The sequence below is a fragment of the Nuphar pumila genome, chromosome 10, assembly GCF_984573655.1.
Source record: "Nuphar pumila chromosome 10, dmNupPumi1.hap1.1, whole genome shotgun sequence".
Lineage (NCBI taxonomy): Eukaryota > Viridiplantae > Streptophyta > Magnoliopsida > Nymphaeales > Nymphaeaceae > Nuphar > Nuphar pumila.
This window is the reverse complement of record NC_143258.1, coordinates 37416345-37438084: the sequence shown is the minus strand read 5'-3', so window position 1 is coordinate 37438084 and position 21740 is coordinate 37416345. Positions and strand designations below refer to the sequence as shown.

Here is a 21740-nt window from a genome sequence, read left to right as displayed (position 1 = left end):
ATAGCTTAGCATATTGAAGATAGGATAAAGACGTTATAGAATTTGTTGATCCTTTAGATAGCTAAAATCTGGACAGAAAACAAGCTTACCCTCATTGAATCTAGGGGTGTCAATGGGTGTCGGGTTTGGTTCGAACCCGGGTGGAATTAGACTTAGACCTGGTTTTCGGGTATGGCATCGGGTCCGGACATGTAACGACCCCAAACTGACCCTCAAAAAATGCAGATTTTTTTTTAAACGAATAAACTATCTTAAAATCTTGCGAAAAGATATCCTAGGGATCCGGGGTACATCAATGATTTAATATACACAACCCATTACACATTCCAGATATAGAATAATTGAAACTATAAATTTAAATTGAATTGAATTTAATAGAATAGTCTCCGTTTAGGGTTCAACAAGTTTCCCAAAACGATAACTCCTAAAACTATCAAAATCCGGTCCACCATAACCCTCGATGCCTCCAGCAAGTCGGTCCTGCCATCACTAAGCCTCAGTACCTGAAATTTTTATACACCTGGCCTCTAAAGGCCCATAAGTGGTTCATATATAAATATTACACAACTTAATCAAGTTTAAATGACATTGCAAATTTTGGTGAACATTAATCACACCTAGATATACCAATTTGTGTTCGCAACACACAACGTCAATAGATATACCATTTGTTTATATATTCGTCTTTTGCTGGACTACTTGACCTCATACCATCTAGTTTAGAGAAAATTCTCGATGTGATATCTTCGATGAACGTGTCTACTCGATGTGGGAAGTACCTTCCTGCAGTTCGAGTAGTCATGGAGGGGCATGAGTTGTCTACCGACCTAGTCATACTATACATGACTTTCTATGACATCATTTTGGGTATGGACTGCTTGTCCAAACATAATGCGACTCTTCAGTGTTGGGGTAAGAAGGTTTTGTTGGAGCGCCCTGACTTATCTGCACTGGTCTTTCAGACGACTAGGCTTGTGAGTGAGGTGAAGATCATCTTGGCTATAAAGATGTCGAAGTACTATAAGCATGGTTATATGGTGATTTTGGCCCATGTGTCTGTCACAGACAGTCAGGAAACACCCTTGGAGCAGTTGGACGTAGTTTGCGAGTTTTCGAATGTCTTTCCAGAAGACTTGGTAGGATTGCCACCTCACAGGGAGATCGAGTTCTCGATCGAGTTGGTGCTTGGCATGATGCTAATGTCGTGCGCCTTATCGTATGGCACCTACAGAGCTTGTTGAGCTAAAGAAGCAGCTGCAGAAACTTCTTGACAAGGGTTTCATCAGGCCGAGTGTGTCACATTGGGGTGCACCAATTTTGTTTATTAAGAAGAAAGATGGATCCATGCGACTCTACATAGATTACTGCATGCTGAATCAGGTTACCATGAAAAATAAGTACCTTTTGCCCAAGATTGATGATTTTTTCGACCAGTTACGTATGACAAAGGTATTCTCTAAGATTGATCTTCGTTCAGGGTACCATCAGTTGCGGATCAGGCATATCCCGAAGTCTGTGTTTAGGTTCAGATACAGGCACTACGAGTTCTTAGTGATGCCTTTTGGACTCACCAATGCCCTTGCAACGTTCATGGACTTGATGAATCGAGTCTTCAGGTTGTGGCTGGATCAGTTTGTCATCATGTTTATTGATGACATTTTGATATATTGAGAGAGCATGGAGGAGCATCGAGAGTACTTGCGGATCATGTTACAAACACTGAGGAAACATAAATTGTATGCTAAGTTCTTTAAGTGCGAGTTATAGGTCGACAGAGTGATGTTCTTCGGCCACGTGATTTTAGAAAAAGGCATTAAGGTGGATCCAACCATGGTAGAGGCAGTGTTGTTTTGAGAGCAGCTGAAGACAGTGTCAGATATTAGGAGTTTCTTGGGATTCGTGGGTTACTACCACCGATTCATACATGACTTTTCTCGTATAGCTGCACCGATGACTCGGCTTTTATAGAAAGGAGTGAAGTTTGTGTGGTCATCTCGGTCCGAAGAGAGCTTCTAGGAGTTGAAGAGAAGGTTGACCTCAGCTCCAGTGTTGCCTTTGACTTCTGGGATGAGAGGGTTTGTAGTGTACATGGATGCTTCGGGTACCGGCTTGCACTGTGTCTTGATTGCAGATCGAGAAGGTTATCGCGTATGCTTCTTGGCAGTTGAAGGTGCACGAGAAGAACTATCCCATGCATGACTTAGAGTTAGCGGCTGTTGTCTTCGTATTAAAGATTTTGTGAGCAATTCGAGATTGTGCCTGACCATATGAGCCTCAAGTACATTTTTACTCAGCGGGATCTGAATTTGAGGCAGCATAGGTGGTTAGAGTTTCTCAAGGACTATGAGTTTATCATCGCTTACCATCCTGATAAGGCGAATGTAGGGGCAGATGCACTTAGTAGGAAGACATCAGTTATGATAGCCAGCTTAATTGGTCGCAGTTGAGATTTGCATGAGGAGTTCGTCAAATGGCAGCCATTTGCAGACGAAGACAAACACATCCTTTGTGCATGGATGAAGGCACAACTTGAGATTATTAACTGTATCGGGGGGCTTCAGTCGGTCGATCCAGACTTTGAGGGATTATGCGTGAGTGCCAAGAAGCCAGGTGTGCAGTTCCATCGTGAGGAGGATGTGACTATTATGTTTGGGGACAGATGGTGGTTGCGAGAGGAGCTGATGAGTGAGGTCCATAGGTTGAAGTATTTTGTTTACCTTGGTTCTACCAAGATGTTCAAGAATCTCTAGAGGTCATATTGGTAAAACGGGATGAAACAGGATGTTGCAGACTTTATGTCTCGATGTCTCACTTGCCAGCAGGCTATGTCACATGGGTGCGGGTGCGGGTGCGGGCGCGGGTGCGGGTGCGGGTGCGGGGATTCGGCACTTCCAAAAAACCCGGGTGCGGGGGTGCGGCAGGGGCAAAAATGTCAATATATATATATAGGGGGTCGGGGTTCCCCTCGATTTTTTTTAAAAAAGCAGCTGTCTGCTGCTTTTTTTTAAAAAAAATAGAGCAGCTGTCTGTCAGCCAGCTGACAGAGTTGCTTTTTAAAAAAAAGAATCCAGCTGCTGTCAGCCAGCTGACAGAGCTGCTTTTTAAAAAAAAGAATAGCAGCTGACAGCTGCTGTCAGCCAGCTGACAGCTGCTGTCACAGCTGACAGACAGCTGCTGTCAACAGTTTCTTTTTAAAAAAAAAAAATCGCAGCATAGGTGATAGGGCAAATTTAAAAAAAAAAAAATCCAAAAAAAAAATGGACTTAAATGATCCTGGGTGCGGTCAACGCACCCAGGATCATTTGACCGCACCCGCACTCGCGTCGAGTCGCATCGACGCGGGTGCGGCACCCTGCTAGCCGAATCCCTGTGACATAGCCAGCAGGTGAAGATCGAACATCAGAGACTTGGTGGACTGCTTCAGCCTTTGCACATCCCCGAGTGGAAGTGGAACGATATATCGATAGACTTCATCATGGGTTTGCCAAGGACCCATCGTCAGCACGATGCCATCTGGGTGATTGTGAACCGATTGACGAAGAATGCCCATTTTCTGCCTATCAGTGTGAGTCGGAGCTTAAAGAGCCTAACGGATTTGTATGTAGATGAGATAGTCAGTGTAACGACCCCAACTCATACCTTTGAAAAATGCGGATTTTTTTTTTTAAGAGTTGCGGAAACCTTCCCAGAGATCTGGGGTCCTCACAGTTCCACTTTCCATTGGATAGCCCATCCACCACAAACGAAGTTGCAATTATCATCCATATCAACCAACTAAAACTCTTTTATTACTAAGAAAATTTCAAAGACAAGGTTTTCTTCAACTGAAAGTAAAGTAACAATTGCAGAAATTAAAAGAACTAAAAGACAAAAGAAAGAGCCACGATGTCCTCTACTGAAGCTGACAAGCCCAAGTATAACTCATCCATCCCCAGATGTATGTCCAACTTCACTGTTCACCAATTCCTGTGAAAAACCAACAAAGTAGGGTGTCAGAACCGAAATTCTGAGCACATCTACTTCTAAAGAAACCAGGTGAGAGAAAGAACATGGATAAGATTTCATGCAGTGATTTGAGTGAGTGCAGATATAAAATTTGCTACATTCAAATATCTTTAACTACCAACAATTTGCATGTGCTCACCAGTCAAGAATAGTAAAACAATACATATATCAGGAACTAAATAATTAAACCGATAAAAGGAAGTGGAGAGAGAGCCTTCTCCACTCGTCTCTCTCTCTCCACTCAGTCCCCCATCTCTCTCCCTCGTCTCTCTCTCTCTGTCTGTGTGCGTGCGCCGGAGGAGAGGAGGTCGCCGGCGAGCTTTGGCCACCAACGACCACCGGGGGCCGCGGCAAACAACAACCACACTCCCTATCACGGCAGCAGGGAAGGGCGACTCCAGCCAGCTCGTTGCTTTCGCCACGACAGCCTCCGATCGTCGGAAAACTCTTCAAGAGGTACGGTGCTTCTAACGAATTTGGGTGGGGGATCGAACATGGGTTCGATCCCGTGTGAGGGTTTTGAGGGGAGCATCCAGGGAAGGCTGTCGATGGAGGTATTCCCGATTTTCAAAAAAAAAAAGGAGAAGAAAATTCTGATAAACCCTAGATGTGCAATTTGGGGGTTTCTTACTTTTATGCAAGAAGGGGGAATCTGCATATGGAGATTCTTAAATTGATGTTTTTTTTTATGACCCTAACCTGCCGAGTTCCCAAATCAACCCGATTTGGGTTCTCTTGATTTGGAATTGAGGCATGATACATGTAAATTCTGTTTAAGGATATCGTTCTTGGTGGAATCAATATAAATGTACTTAAGATTTGTTTTGGCAGTTGGCATACATGTTAAAATCTACAGTACTTCAGCATAGTTATTTGCAGTAGTGAATATAGATTAAGCTTAATTATAAACTGAGAAATTTTGGTGTTAAAAACATTGAATGTATTCAGTTTCTGTGGAGTACTCAAGAATACAAGGAGTTTCTTTCAGTTGAGTACAAGACCAATCTCATTCTGTGACTGAGCTATGATTGTTTAAGAAAAAAAATATACTGTGCATTAAGGGGTGACAGGCCCAGCCGACCCAAGCAGGCTGGGTGCTGTGCATCTTTTGAACCGGGCCATAGCAGGCCCAGCTGACCCAGTCAGCTGGGAGCTGGCCTGTAACTCGATTGATTAAAAAAAAAAAAACTTTTACATAAACATCGATTTCAAGTATGCCTTGTGTTGTTGTTCGAAATTCTTTTTTGGGGATTTTCGAATATAATGTAGGATCTGTTGGGGTTTATATGTAACTTTTATTTTCAGCATGTTGTTATGCTAAAATCTCTATCTCTTGAAAAATTTCTGTGTCCAAAGGTTTCTCTGTTAGGCTATTGAAAAAAAAAGAAAGAAAGAAGGGGAATCCTGGCCATGCCCCAGGCTGGTGCAAGACAGTATGAACGACACACGTTCCTTGTTGCTTGGTATATGATTCACATTTTGTTTTCATTTTAGAGCACCAAAGGGGGCTTTAATATGTATATACCGAATATAGGTTTAATATGAAAAACATTGAATCTGCACATTTGAACTTTGTACTATCTGATTATGCAATTACTCAATGGGTTGTAAACTCTTAATGCAAAGGTATGACCATCTGGGACCTCATCATGTATAGTGTTAGGTTCAAAAATTGAGTAATCATTAGAAGTATATTTGCTAAGATAAATATCGGTTAGTGTTAATTGCCTACACTATTATGTTATGAACAATTTGTGTTAATTGAACAGTCTTTTAATGTTAACAGCATGCCTCTATACAGTTTGTGTCAATTGAATACCTTGGCAGTATTGCAATAGTATGGCCTCCTTTCGCCATACTGATTTTTATTGCACCATTACGAATTTCTTTCACAGTTTTGATTTTCTTGAAACAGTAGGAATTAACTTCACTTGATTTAAATAACATTGACTATTGGATTTTGTATTAGGTTACACCAGATTGTTTACTTTTCCCTACTTATGAATGATTGATATAGCTTCTCTTGAATGTCTTGTACTATTAATATGATTACAAAGTTTGTTGGTGGAGGTGCATACATGATGTGAATGTGTGGGGATGATAACTCATGCTATGAATGAAAGGTTTCATGTATCTACATGATGGAACATGTTTAATTATCATGCATAAATATTCTCATATACTTATGAAACTATGGACAAATGCATGTGTATTAAGTGATTACATGAAATCAATTACACATGGATGGTTACACATGCATATAACTATGGAAGCTCATGCACATTGTTAAAATGGTATGAATGAATGTGCATTTTTAATTATGTTGGTATTATTGCATACATTGCAAGTTATGATTTTGGTTGTGGGATGCACCGATGGCTTAATTGGAGCATCATCGGCCTGGAGAGCCGTGGGTTTGGTTTTCTTTCACATATAATGTAACTACATCACTTAAACCACATAAGATGGTTTGACACTTTACTGCACTGTTCTAGTGGTTTATACGGGCTGGAGTCCCGAATGGGTCTCTGCAAGGGAGAATGCGGGGTTTTCACCTTACTTTTGCGCAAACTTAAAGAATGAACTTTAAATAAATATAATGAATAAGAACAGTGTAATATACATTCTGGGATATCTCATCTGGAGTATGAGAATCTTAGATATCCGGTCTTGGGGAGACTGTGAGGATACAAAAACTCCGTGTGCGTTGTTGCCCCTGAACCCGATATTGAGGTTCTTTTTGTAAAACCCCAAATAAATAAAAAAAATTTGGACCCGGGCCGGGTCGGTCCGACCCGGGCCCCTTTTTTATTAGGGTTTTAAAAAAACCCGCGTTTTCGGGCGCCGCAAACCCCCCTTCTCCCCCTTCGCTTCCGGGCAGGATAGGGAAACCCATCGAGGGTTTCCCCATTCGGGTGCCCCCCTGCGCCTTTAAGAGAGAGGTTGGAGGGCGAGGGGAGTCATGCCTCCCTCTCGCAGCCCTCGGCCCCCCCTCCGCGCCGGTCTCCTCCCTGCTGCGCACGCCACCGACGCCGGCCACCACTCCCAGGTACGCCGTTCTCTTCTCCTCCCTCTTCTCTTCTCCTCCCTCTTCTTTTCCTCACCCCCCTCTCTGTCACCTCGCCGGGAGGCCGGCAGGCGGCGCACAGCCCCTGTCGTGCCCTCCTGCCTCTCCGGTAATCACCGGAGGGCCGACAGGTGGCCTGCAAGGCCCCTGTCGTCCCCTCTTCCCTCTGGGGGTGCGCCGGAGTGCCGGAGTGCCGGCAGGGGACCAATGGCCCCTGCGACACTCCCTCACCTCTGTGGGTGACAGGGAAACTGACGGGAGGTCGGTTTCCCTCCCTGTCACCCCAACCCCGGTCTCTCTTTCGGCAGGGGCCAGTTCCCCTGCCACCTTTCGACCACCTTTAGGCAGGGGCAATGCCCTGCCGCTTGTTTTTTTTTTCGGCAGGCGGGGGCTTGCCCCGCTGCCTCTTGTGTTCTGGTGCGCAGGGGTAGTGCCCCTGCCGCCTTCCTGTCTCGGCTGGCAGGGGCAATGCCCCTGTCGCCCTTTATTTTGTTGGGCTGGCAGGGGCTCACCCCCTGCCGCCCCCTGGCTTCTGAGAGGGCAGGGAATACCCCCTGCCGCTCTTGACCCTCGGCACGCAGGGGGGCCAGACACCCCCCCCCCCTGCGGCTCCGCGATTTTTGTCTGGCAGGGGTCGAGGCCCCTGCCATTTGTAGGTGTTTGTGGCAGGGGCCGAGGCCCCTGCCGTCTCTTGATTCGTAAGGCAGGGGCTGGGGCCCCTGCCATTCCTCATTTTCGACAGGCAGGGGCTGGGACTCTTGCCATTTCTTCATTTTTGTCAGGCAAGGGCCCTTGCCATTCTGTTTGTACCAGGCAGGGGCCGAGGCCGAGGCCCTGCCTTTCCCTATTCTTGAGGTAGGGGCCGAGACCCCTGCCATGCGTGACCTGTTTGGCTGGGGCAAGGGCCCTGCCCCTCGCGTTTTGTCATGCAGGGGCCGAGGCCCCTGCCATTCGCTATTATTGTCAGTCAGGGGCCGAGGCCCCTACCATTCACTATTTCGTCAGGCAAGGGCCCTGCCTTTTGTTGTTCTGTCTGGAAGGGGCCGGTATCCCTGGTCAGTTAATCCTACCCTTGCTCCCGTCGTACCATTTAATTAAATTATCATAATTGAATACTCACCCTCTTGCAGACCTCGCATCGGACCCCCCGCTCTGGCTCCGCGGCCCGAGCCTCGTATCATCTACACGCGTAGACGCACGCAGCTGCACGACATCCCGAGGTAGGGGAAAGTCGCACAAATAGTGTGTATGAACAAAATAAAATAAGACTTCTGAGATAGAATAATTATTTTTGCATATTTGCGTATCTGAAGAAGTATTGTTTGATCAATGTTTTACTCTTTGTGATTCTTTTGAAATTGCATAATGTAAATTCTTTGGGTAGACTCATTCTAGAAAGAATCAAGTAGTTTACTTGGCATGCCTGTTTATGTGTACGATTACTTAACTCATAATTGTCTATTATGCATGCTTATTCCTTTGAAACTGCATACTTAAGATAGACTTTGTGAAGAGACTCAAAACCACTGCAATTGCTATTATAACCGAACCTTAAAGCAGGTACGATATGAATTTTATGTAAGATCATGGAGGGTATTGAAGTGTGAAATCTATACTTTACTGATTTTGATGTGGTAATATCGGCCTCCACAGGCCAATTGCTCAGAAAAGCAAAACATGTCATGTAGGAACCGAAAGAATCATAAACCATTATGTTGCCATCTCATCGTAGTTGTACTTCTAGGAAGGTACGATCGTACTTTTGGACAAGTACGTCCCATGTGGGTTACGATGGTGGGATGATGAGGTTGTGGCAACCTCGAGGAGTGCAATTAGCAAAATGCTGAGATCACATAAAAGGTGACCATTCGCCTTCACAGGCAAGATGCTCGAGTGGGTCTAATGGACCTGAGCATGTAGGATGGGGCGGCGGTTAAGAAACCCCCGTCGTACCCATCCGATCTTCACGGTTCATCAAAGGAGAGGATGGATGGTACAAAGACTCCGATGGACAGGTTGTTAACAACCACCCCACGGGCAAAAGACTCGGATTTCCCCAGTCATCGGAGTTAGGGGAATTGGGATTACCATAAATTATCCTAGGTGGTAACTCCCAGGCACTTCTGCAGAAGTTGGATGCATCCATGGGCCACAAATGCCTTTGGGGATTTACTCTCTTGGTCACTGACCGTCCCCTTAGGAACGGACTCAGTCAGTCATCCGGGTTAATGAAAACACCTGACATAATAAACCCCCGAATCGGTCTCGGTTGTTTCTACGTTTCGCGTCTATGCGTACCCATATGCCAGTTAATATGAGAACTTAAAGAATATATTCATGAATAGTTGTAGATGACTGAGACTTACACGGCTTCAACGAACAGCTCTTTGCACTTATTACATTTGTTAAAATAGACTACAATTGCTTTAATTGCTTAAATATCATAATTGCTTATCTCATGAATGTCCTGTTTTATTTTCATTCTACTGATCTGTTCGTGCACCTACTGGTTTGTTATGAAACTGACCCATTTCATGGGCAGGTGAGGAGTAGGACTTCACTGGCGGCCGATGGCGTGGTGTAACGTGGATCAAGATTCATCTTCTTTCTGCTGTTGGCTTGGCTCTGAGATTTTTGGAGTTTTTCTTAGATTTATTGAACTTTGGAATAAAATGCTCATTTTGTAATAAACTGCAGATTTTAATCGATTGCCTTATTTCTTAAATTCCTTTAAGATGTTGTACATGTGAATGATGTTTTTTCAGCTAACGTACCCAGGATTGTTGACTTGTGTTCCTTTCTAAATGTCTTCCGCTGTTGTTTTTAAATATTAAACTTTAAATCTTTGAAAGGTTTTTCGAAATCACAAGTCGAAATTTTGGGGCGTTACACTTTTCCTGGCCACGGTTTTAGGGACAGCCCGCCACTTTACCCGGGAGTGGTGTGTTAGTCACAGCTGTGAGTTTATGGTACCAAGGAAGTGACACTTGTGGGCGTGGGGTGTCCCTTGTGTCCCCGACATTAGATGTGGAGGTCTAATGTTCCGATGGATGGTGCTGTTTCTTGATATCGGTCGAGGGCTAAGTTGGAACCCAGTAATAAAATACAAATTGTGTGTTAAGCTACCCTGGGAACCTACTTGACCTCGGGGTTTGTACCCGTTTGGTGTATCCGCGGGCCACAATAATTAAAAAGAGGAACTTAAAGGTGTGTGCATTTAATAGGGCATGCATATAGAAAGATGGAACTTAAATGAAAGATAACAAAAGAAATCATGCATTGCACATAATCATGCATTTTTCTGTTATGCATTAGATCATGCATGTTTGAATCATTATTTATATCATGACATGAGTTGGTGGTAGCATAGGATTTACTTATTAAAATCATGCTGAAAGATTTGGAAATTTAGTTCTTGATATATGGTACTGATTTACTATTCTTGACTGATGAGCACATGCAATTGTTGGTAGTTATAGATATTTGAATGTTGCAAATTTTATATCTGCACTCACTCAAATCACTGCATGAAATCTTATCCATGTTCTTTATCTCACCTGGTTTCTTTAGAAGTAGCTATGCTCAGAATTTCGGTTCTGACTACCTACTTTGTTGGTTTTTCACAGAAAATGGTGAACAATGAAGTTGGACATGCATCTGGGGATGGATGAGTTATACTTGGGCTTGTCAGCTTCAGTAGAGGACATCGTGGCTCTTTCTTTTGTCTTTCAGTTCTTTTAATTTTTGCAATTGTTACTTTACTTTCAGTTGAAGAAAACCTTGTCTTTGAAATTTTCTTACTCATTAATAAAAAAGTTTTAGTTGGTTGATATGGTTGATAATTGCAACTTCGTTTGTGGTGGTTGGGCTATCCAATGGAAAGTGAAACTGTGAGGACCCCAGATCTCTGGGAAGGTTTCCGCAACTCTTAGAAAAAAAAAATTATTCCGCATTTTTAAAGGGTCTGGATTGGGGTCGTTACAGTGAATCAAGGAAAAAATGATATTTTTCTTGTGCTTAGAATTGACATGTTATGCTTGATTATGACATTAGTGCAAGGTTGCTTGCATATGCATTTACATACATGGAATTGATGTATTTTGGCACGTACCTCATGGCGTGCGTGTTCACATATTTTAATTGGAATTGGTTCATGAATAAAAGTATGCATTTGACTTGAGTATGCATAACAAAGACATGCTTATTAATATTTTGTGGCTTACACATGATATATGTTTGCATTTTTAAATGTGCATATAAATTTTCAGAAGGTGTGGTGTTCATGTATTTTTGGTTCTCGAGACATGTCAAGATTTGAAATTATTTATATGCTTTGACTTGATGTGATGTGCTTAAGCATCATACTGTATGAAGTTTGTTTCAAATGCATGTGCATACATGCATTGATGTGTGTTTCGTATGTACATAAATGCATGAGTTGTTCACTTGTCTCAATTGAGATGATTCATGAGTGAATGCATGTATGTGGAATGATTTCGTAAGAGCACATGCACATGAATGGCGAACACATGCATATGAATGTGACATATCATGCACATAGTTAAATTGACATATGTAAATATGCATTTGGAAGCATGTTGACATCATTGCATACATTGCAAGTTATGGTTTTTGCGTATGATGCATCTATGGTCTACATGAATCATCACAGGCGTGGAGAGCCTTGAGCTTTGGTTTGCTCTTTCTTTAATTGTTTAAATGCATCGCAAAAATCACATTTATTTTTATTGCACTATATTGCACTGTTGTATGTGTTTCAAAGGGCGGGAGTCTCGTGATGGTTCTCGCAGGGGTAGATGCGAGCTTTTGCTTTATTTCTGTATGCTGAATTGCAAAACTCAATAATTGGCTTTTAATAAAAAGGTAATGAATAAGAACAATGTAATATACGTTCTGGGATCTCCTATTTGGAGAATGGAGATCCTAGAGATCCGGTCTTGGGGAGACTGTGAGGATACAAAAACTTTGTGTGCTTTACTTTGACCCCTGAACCTGATATTAAGGTTCTTTCTCCTTGCCACGATTTTAAGGAGAGTCCGGCACTTTACCTGGGGGTAGTGTGCTCGACGCAACTATTGTTTTGGTATACTAAAGAAGTGACACTTGTGGATGTAGAGTGTCCCTAGTGTCTCCGACATTAGATGTGGAGGTTTAATGTTACGAAGGTGTTTCGGTCGGGGGCTAAGTTTGGAACCCAGTAATAAAATAAAAATTGCGTGTTAAGCTATCCTGGAAACCTAACTTGATCTCAAGGATTTTACCCATTTGGTGTATCCGCGAACAACAGAAATTAAAAAAAGAAACTTAAATTGTATGCATTTAATAGGGCATACATATGGAAAAGGAAAACCTTAAGGAAAGATAATAAAGTATTCATGCATTGCACATAAATCATGCATATTCCTGCTATGCATTAGAACATGCATATGTTATATGTTGGTGGATGCATGATGTTTAATCTCTAATGTCTTGCTTACTTAAATTGTGATATCTGTTATTGCTTAAATGATTCTTTATTCTTAGAAATTGTTCCCTGTTGCATGAATGCTTAAATTGAATTATGTAATTGTCATCATTGCATTCCTCTAAATTATTGCATGAAATCTTATCTGTATTTTTTAGCTCGTTTCATTAGAAGTACCTGTGCTCAGGATTTCGGTTCTGACACCCTACTTCTATGGTTTTTCGCAGCCGCAGGTGATCAGTGAAGCGACTGGTTTCTAGGAGGGTTACGAGTGTCACATTTTTGCTAGACGGTTCATAGAGGGACAACGTGACTCAGTTTTTCGTTATTTACTTTTATGTCATTTAAATAACTCTGATATGTCTCTTGCAATTATTGCTTAAACATTATTTCTTTCAAATAAATGAATAATGGTTTGGTTTGGTATGGGTGATAAGTATAAGCTCTATTGTGGTCTTTAGCTATCCAATTGGAATTAGAACTGTGAGGACCCCGGGTCTGTGAAAAGTTTTCCGCACTGAATAAAAAAAAAATTCTGCGTTTTCAAGGGGTATGAGTTGGGGTCGTTACAATGCTTATGCCGATTCGGATCGGATCTATCGAATATATATATATATATGTATATATAATGATTTGGATAAGATCTATCATGTACGTGCTCATATTGTTTTGATTTGGATCTGTTTGGTTGCATGCTTATATATCTAAATATACGTATTGTTTTGGTTTAGATCTGTCAAGTTGCAACTTTATACATGAATATTTTATCTTGATTGTAAAACCCACGTTTTTCACAAATTTTTTTTTTTATTTAATCGGACCCGAGTCGGGTCGGGTCGGGACCCGACCCGGGCCCGTTAACGGTAGGGTTTTAAAACCCGACACAGAGGGAGGAGTTGTTTAAAAACAAACCCTCCCCTGTGCGCCGCAACCCCTCACCCGCGCATTCGACCCGTTAAGGGAAACCCATCGGGGTTTCCCCTTTTATCGCCCCTCCCCGAGCTCTTTAAGAGCGTTACGGGAGGGGAGGATAGATGCCCCGCCCCCCTTCTCGTTTCCTGCAGGCGACAACCTCGCCGGCAACCCCGACCAACGCCTCCTCCTTCCCTGCGCACGCCGCCGACCGCCAGCCACCTCGCCTCCTCTCCTTCCAGGTACATCACTCTACCTTCTCCTCCTCCCCCTCCCATCTCCCTCTCTGTCACCTCGCCAGGACGCCGACAGGCGGCACACAGTCCATGCCGTGCCCTCCCTCTTCGCCTCCCTCTATTTTTTTCCCCTTCTTAGGGGTTCGTAGGGAGGCCGGCAGGCTGCGCACGACCCCTGCAGCACCCTGCGTATCCATCTGAGGCCGACAGGGGGCCTACGGGGCCCCTGTCTACTCCTGTGAGAGATCGGGCAACCGACAGGAGGTCGGTCGTCCCCCTGTCTCCCGGCCCCTCTTCTTTTAAAACCCAGCAGGGGCCGATGGCCCCTGCCATTTCTTTTCAAGCCCGACAGGGGCCTTTGGCCCCTGTCACCCTCCCCTCTACCATGATCTGCGAAGGGGTCGGCAGGAGGCTGATGGCTCCTGCCGCCTCGATCCCTCTCTCGTCGGCAGGGGCTAGCCCCTGTCCCTTCGGTGCTGACGGCAGGGGCTGCCTCCCCTGCTGTTTTGCTGCCATCGGCAGGGGCTCAACCCCTGCCGAATCGCTGCCGTCGGCAGGGGCTCAACCCTTGCCATTTCGCTACCGATCCGCCGCCGTCGGCAGGGGCTCGACCCCTGCCGAATCGCTGTTGTCGGCAGGGGCTCGACCCCTGTCGATTCGCTGCCGATGGCAGGGGTTATTTTCCCCCTGTCCCTTCGCTGCTGTTGGCAAGGGTTTGCCCCCTGCCGCTTTAATGCCGTCAGCAGGGGCTCGTCCCCTGCCGCCTCGCTGTCATCAACAATCAGGGTTTTACTCCCTGTCAGTTGTTGTCGGGTAGGGTCCGAGGCCTCTACCATTTGTTGTTCTGTCGGTAGGAGCCGAGGGCCCTTGCCGCCTTGCTGTTTTCGGCAGTGGCTCGTCCCTGTCGCCTAATTCTACCAATGCCTCAGTCGCGCCATTAATTATATTAGCAAAATGGAATATTTAACACTCTTGCATATTTACGCAACAGGTCCCGATCGTGCTCCGCGGCCCGACTCTCGTATTATCCTCACGCGTAGGCGTACGCAGCTGCACGACATTCCGAGGTAGGGTAAAGTCGCACAAAGGGCAATAAATGAACCTATTTAAGTTGAAATAATTAAGATGCCCATGTTAGATATGCTTAGATTTATATTGCTTCTGCATTGCATATTTTTTGTCTGCATATTTATGAGTCGATGTATGATTTTACTCTTTGAGTATTAATTTGCGTATTTGCTTATGTGGTTGAAGGTGGTTTCGTACTTTTTTGTAATACTTATGCCCTTAATTGCTTGCATATATACTTGCCTGTACGTTCCTATGGGTCGATGTACAATTTCATTCTTCGATCATTATTTTGCATAGTTGCTTATGAGTTGAGGTGTGGTTTCGTATTTCTTGAAATACATATGCCCTTGTTTGCTTGCATACATTTTTGCCTGCACGTTTCCTTTGAGTGAGGTACGACTTCGTGTCTCGTGTATTACTTATGACCTTATGTGTTTGCCTATCTAACTGGTCAAGGTATGGTTTTGGTACCTCGTGTGTTACTTATGTGCGTTTCGCTCGATGTGCGGCATTGCAAGTCGAGAGTTGCTTGTTGTCAGGTTATAACCTGCATATGCTCATATTTATGGTAAATATGTACTTACATAAACGTAGTCTTGTGCCTATCCTGATATCACTTGTTTCAAAACACTAGAAGTTGCACTTGTGCACTATAGTTCTTTTAAAGAGGATTTCCTTCTGCAAACCCAGGGCTCTTCAAAATGCACAACTTTTGCAAAGTATGATTAAGTCTTGCAGGATTGCGAAGTCACATTTGGCCCCTCCCAAGTCCACACACTTGGGAGAAATGTTTTATAACCTTGATTCAAGTTGCGGCTCATTTTGAATAACCCCGATCAGGGGCATGAGCATATGAATGAGTGGGGTTCTGTTGAAGGACCCATCCTTTATGTATCAATCTAGTGTCACATGTCGATACTAAAATAAATTTTGGATGTAAGATTGATAGTGTTGTGTCTTGTGTGAATGACTTAATGTGGCATTATGGCTTTTAAGGATGAATCGTGTCAAATGAGCACTCCTATATTTTTTTTGAATTGTTATGAAGTTGTGTGTTGGGTATTCCTTTTGAGATGCCCACAGACCTCCCTGGTTCAGTATAGCGTACTTTTAGACATGCACAACATGTTAAGTACTTTGTTGATCGGAGGAGAGATCCGAGATGACCTTGCATTATGAAATATGAAAAATGTTGTTGAAGTGAATTCAAAACTTATCTTGCCAGGCTGTGTTGTATTAATTCTTTTGCAGATAATATCTGTTGGGGTTTCTTTTGTGGAACCATATCCCTTTCATCGTAGTCGTACTTATGACATGTACGATCGTACTTTTTGACAAGTACGTCTTCTTACGTTGCGATGATTGGATGAGTAGGTTGTGGCAACCTCGATGAGCGCAAATAAGAAAATGTTGTGATCACCTAAATAAGTGATGTTTTCGCCTTCACCGGCAAGATACTCGAGTGGGTCGAAAGACCATGGTTTGTAGAATGGGTCTTCAGTTAACTACCCCTGATGTACTCATTTGAATCGCTGACTCCTGTCAGGAGAGAGGACAGGATGGTACAAAACTTCGATGGACAGGCCATTAATGGCAGTTACGAGCAAAAGACTCGGCTTCCCCAGTCATCGGAGTTAGGGGAATGAGACTACCATAATTATCCTAGGTGGTAGCTCTCCATGTTTGGGATGCATCCATTGTTTATGCTGCTTCGGGGATTTCTCTCTTGGTCACCGACCGTCCCCTTAGGTGCGGACTCAGTCAGCTATCCGGGTTATCATAAAATACATAGCATAATAAACCCCCGGATCAGTCTAGGCTGTTTCTAGAGTCGTGCCTTGTGCGTACCCGCTTGGCTAGTTAATATCGAAACATAATCTGATCACACAATTTGTTGAGTTATGCCCATATGGAAGTTATAGGGTACAAGAGGTTCAATACTTATGGAATTGTGTGTGTGGTTGACGAAGCATTGTATTTTGCTAGTTAACTTTCTTGTGCAGTGCTTCGCTTGTAATAGTTAGCCTACTTGTGCCAGTAAAATGCTTGTAATAATTTTAGCATTGTGCTCATGATAGTTGCTCTCTGAATCTGTTGAAATTAAATTGCTATATAATTGCCTGTCTACCTGACATATTAAATTATTGTGCTTAATTATGTTCAATATTGTCATGTCTGTGCACCTACCAGTTTTTAGTGAAACTGACCCATTTTATGGGCAAGTAATGGATAGGTAATACAGTCGCGATGGCATGATGGCGTGATGAGATCAAGATAGAGCTCTTTCCCTGACGTTTCGCTCCTGAGGACATGTTGGTAAATTTGGAATAAAGTGTGTTTCAAAATTTCTCTTTTCTTAAACCGTGAGTTAATAAAACTGTTTTAGTAAGCTTCTTCTTGGTTTCAACAAACGAATTCTCAATTATTGAAACTCCGTTTCTAGACCATTTGATTTCAATGGTTGTGCGGGATTTGACAAAAGGAAAGTTTACGCTGTAATGCGCTCAAGGTCCATTGACTTGTGGTTTTAAAAATATCATTTTCCGCTGAAGTATTATTTAAACTCTGATTATTGTATGATTTCAAAGCTTTTTAAACTATTCAAAAAAGTTACAAGTCTTGGATTTTTGGGGCGTTACAACTTGGTATCAGAGCGACAGGGAAAATAGTGATTCTTGACCATCCGACATCTGCATCGCACAGTAAGTACAATTGATTGTATTGTTTTGTACTTAATTTGATTAAAAAATTTTGCTTCTATTTAGATGTCATATAATGAGATGAGCGAGGCAATAAATGTTTTGACTGGAGCCATTATTCATCTCCAATCTATGGTTCAGAACCTGAGTCATAGTGTGACTTGCGAGAACACCTTTCAGGGTCAGTGCGATAAACAGATGGATAACCATCAAGTTACCCCTAATCTATTGTGCCCCCGAAATTCTATTGTTTGCTGTTTCTGTGGTAACGTGGACCATTCAGGGAAAGAATGCTGCCATAAGCGAAAGTACGACGGGTGACAGCTAGCCTTATAAGGCTTGGAGCAACGGAAGCAAGTTAAAGATATTCAGAACAATAAGTCAGTTGGTAGTAAGGAAGTTAGCAAATGCCGACTTGCCAATGATATAATGCAGGGATCCCCATCTAAGAAACAAAATCAAGGCAAAGGAATCAAGCTACATCGATCGTCTAGTCGTAAATGCTCGAAGTGTAATTATGGTCATCCGGGACAACAATGCCCTCGAGACACTGGAGGTTGTTTCTATTGCGGAAAGATGGGACATTTCGCCAGAGTTTGTCGCAAGAAGGAAGCAGATCTGAAGAAGCGAACCGCGAAGGAAAGTCAGCAACAACAACCCAAGCTGCCTCACTAGTAGCAATGAAAGTAGGGAACCGTGTTTATTTTCGTCATGACGGGTTAGGTAGAGAATTAGCAAATGAACACTTTAATAAGTTCGGGTAAGACTTTTATTTTCCAGTACGGATCTTGTAGTAAAAGTTTATTAATGAAATTACGTATGAATTTTGTCCAACCCAGACCCTTATGATTATGATGCTTATGCAGGTAAATGACATGTCACGCCTACAACTGATTAGTTTTTGTGTAGTTGACTTATACGCCTACAAATCATTAGTTAGACTATTTAGAGGAATGACACCTCACGACTACAAACACTTAGTTTTTTTATGATACATCACGCCTACATAGCTGTGTTGCAAAGGTTTGCATTATGATTGTTTGTGAGAATATATCATACTTGTATAGCATGATTGATGGATATCACATTAGACTAAGATGTTTTGAAGATTCGTGCGTGCGTTTCATGCTGAATATAGTCGAATGTGATTTGATGTAAAAAAATAAATAAATTGTGAATGCTTATGAAGATGATGCAATGATATGAATGTCTTAGATGCATATATGACTTGAATCCTGTGTGCATAACTCGAACTGCGTAGAAATTACGTATCTTGAGGTTTAGTTGATTCTTGATATATATCAGATCACATTGTATAGAACTCACGCTTTGAGGTTAGATTTGGATAATGCAATGCTCTTGGTGGCAATGATATAATGCATAGGATAATATGCTTTTGTATGATATGATTGAAATGCATGTGACCTCATAATTTGAAAGTATGCGATATATGTTTAAGTGAGTTATGGTTCATGGAGCCTCATTGATGAAATGGGTGATTTTATGAATTGAATACCATATGAGATGAAGTGATGATGCATATTGATGATATATATATATACATTTGCCCATTATTGGTGGCTATCGACTCTGAGAGTCGTCGTTTGTTTTAATGCATGTATCATTGATTTCGGTACCTGTTGAGGACCTTGTTCGCAAAGGATTATCTGTGAGGGTATGTATGATCAAGATCAGGTAATCCGACTAGTGGTGAATCTCAGTGAGGAAGTACACTGTCCAAGATTGGGTAGCCGCAAAGACGGCGAATTCCTGTGAGGAAGTATATTTGTCTAAGACCAGGTAAACCATCTAGGGCGGTAATTCCTTGTGAGGTCGTACATTTCCTAGACCAGGTGATCCAGCGTGGAACTTGTAGATTTTGATTTCGTACAGAATTATGGTGTGTTAGGATGCTCTTCTGAGAGCATTTGATATAGCCAGTTATGAATATTTAAATTTGGCTTTATGTTGTAGCATGATTATATATTGGTTTTAGATTAGAAAGTTGGATCCTTGTTGATTCAAGATCTTGATGTGAGGTTATGTTTTTTGTCTTCTATGAAAGTTAGGGCCATTCTACGAATGATAACTTAAGCGAAGATAGGACAACTGGCCATGTAAGGCCTTGAGTTATGGGGATAAGTTGAGGCTATTCCGGACATAGAGTCTGTTAGAATTAGTAAGGGTAACGAACGACAACTTGATTATGATAAAGTACGGAAACCTCCGTTTAAGGAACGTAAACAACTAGAACAATGTCTCGTGGCGTCTCTTCATTTGTATCGAATCTAGTAGAAGGTGACGAATAAACATTCTTACAGTCTTCTGCCAAACCCTTTTTGTGACTCCGTATAAACTCTTGCGAAGACATAAGTTATTAACAAAATTGCTCACATTTTGTTCGATTGAGTTGTTGGCTTCGAACCTTTCTCAGGAATTTATTATGTGCTATCCTGATTACTTTAATAAGCATACGTGTTTCAAGATCACTCACACATATAGTGTATCCTCATTAACAACGATTATCTAAGAACCAGATTGTCGCAGATAATCTTTTAATAAATATTTCGCGGACGAAATTCTTTTAAGAGGGGTAGGATGTAAAACCCACGTTTTTCACAAAAAAAAATTATTTAATCGGACCCGAGCGGGGTCGGGACCCGACCCGGGCCCGTTAACGGTAGGGTTTTAAAACCCGACACAGAGGGAGGAGTTGTTTAAAAACAAACCCTCCCCTGTGCGCCGCAACCCCTCACCCGCGCATTCGACCCGTTAAGGGAAACCCATCGGGGTTTCCCCTTTTATCGCCCCTCCCCGAGCTCTTTAAGAGCGTTACGGGAGGGGAGGATAGATGCCCCGCCCCCCTTCTCGTTTCCTGCAGGCGACAACCTCGCCGGCAACCCCGACCGACGCCTCCTCCTTCCCTGCGCGCGCCGCCGACCGCCAGCCACCTCGCCTCCTCTCCTTCCAGGTACATCACTCTACCTTCTCCTCCTCCCCCTCCCATCTCCCTCTCTGTCACCTCGCCAGGACGCCGGCAGGCGGCGCATAGTCCATGCCGTGCCCTCCCTCTTCGCCTCCCTCTATTTTTTCCCCTTCTTAGGGGTTCGTAGGGAGGCCGGCAGGCTGCGCACGACCCCTGCAGCACCCTGCGTATCCATCTGAGGCCGACAGGGGGCCTACGGGGCCCCTGTCTACTCCTGTGAGAGATCGGGCGACCGACAGGAGGTCGGTCGTCCCCCTGTCTCCCAGACCCTCTTCTTTTAAAACCCAGCAGGGGCCGATGGCCCCTGCCATTTCTTTTCAAGCCCGACAGGGGCCTTTGACCCCTGTCACCCTCCCCTCTGCCATGATCTGCGAAGGGGTCGACAGGAGGCTGATGGCTCCTGCCGCCTCGATCCCTCTCTCGTCGGCAGGGGCTAGCCCCTGTCCCTTCGGTGCTGACGGCAGGGGCTGCCTCCCCTGCTGTTTTGCTGCCATCGGCAGGGGCTCAACCCCTGCCGAATCGCTGCCGTCGGCAGGGGCTCAACCCCTGCCATTTCGCTACCGATCCGCTGCCGTCGGCAGGGGCTCGACCTCTGCCGAATCGCTGTTGTCGGCAGGGGCTCGACCCCTGTCGATTCGCTGCCGATGGCAGGGGTTATTTTCCCCCTGTCGCTTCGCTGCTGTTGGCAAGGGTTTGCCCCCTGCCGCTTTAATGCCGTCAGCAGGGGCTCGTCCCCTGCCGCCTCGCTGTCATCAACAATCAGGGTTTTACTCCCTGTCAGTTGTTGTCGGGTAGGGTCCGAGGCCTCTACCATTTGTTGTTCTGTCGGTAGGAGCCGAGGGCCCTTGCCGCCTTGCTGTTTTCGGCAGTGGCTCGTCCCTGTCGCCTAATTCTACCAATGCCTCAGTCGCGCCATTAATTATATTAGCAAAATGGAATATTTAACACTCTTGCATATTTACGTAACAGGTCCCGATCGTGCTCCGCGGCCCGACTCTCGTATTATCCTCACGCGTAGGCGTACGCAGCTGCACGACATTCCGAGGTAGGGTAAAGTCGCACAAAGGGCAATAAATGAACCTATTTAAGTTGAAATAATTAAGATGCCCATGTTAGATATGCTTAGATTTATATTGCTTCTGCATTGCATATTTTTTGTCTGCATATTTATGAGTCGATGTATGATTTTACTCTTTGAGTATTAATTTGCGTATTTGCTTATGTGGTTGAAGGTGGTTTCGTACTTTTTTGTAATACTTATGCCCTTAATTGCTTGCAT

At 43.8% G+C, this 21740-nt stretch overlaps 2 protein-coding genes across 2 annotated transcripts in view; one reads left to right on the top strand and one right to left on the bottom strand.

Moving 5' to 3' along the window:
* Positions 1 to 21740, bottom strand: part of LOC149826674 (Pseudouridine synthase family protein) — a 249085-nt gene that overhangs the window by 7539 nt on the left and 219806 nt on the right. The gene's annotated exons all lie outside the window — the stretch shown is intronic.
* Positions 1 to 21740, top strand: part of LOC149826676 (HAD-superfamily hydrolase, subfamily IG, 5'-nucleotidase) — a 182351-nt gene that overhangs the window by 4029 nt on the left and 156582 nt on the right. The gene's annotated exons all lie outside the window — the stretch shown is intronic.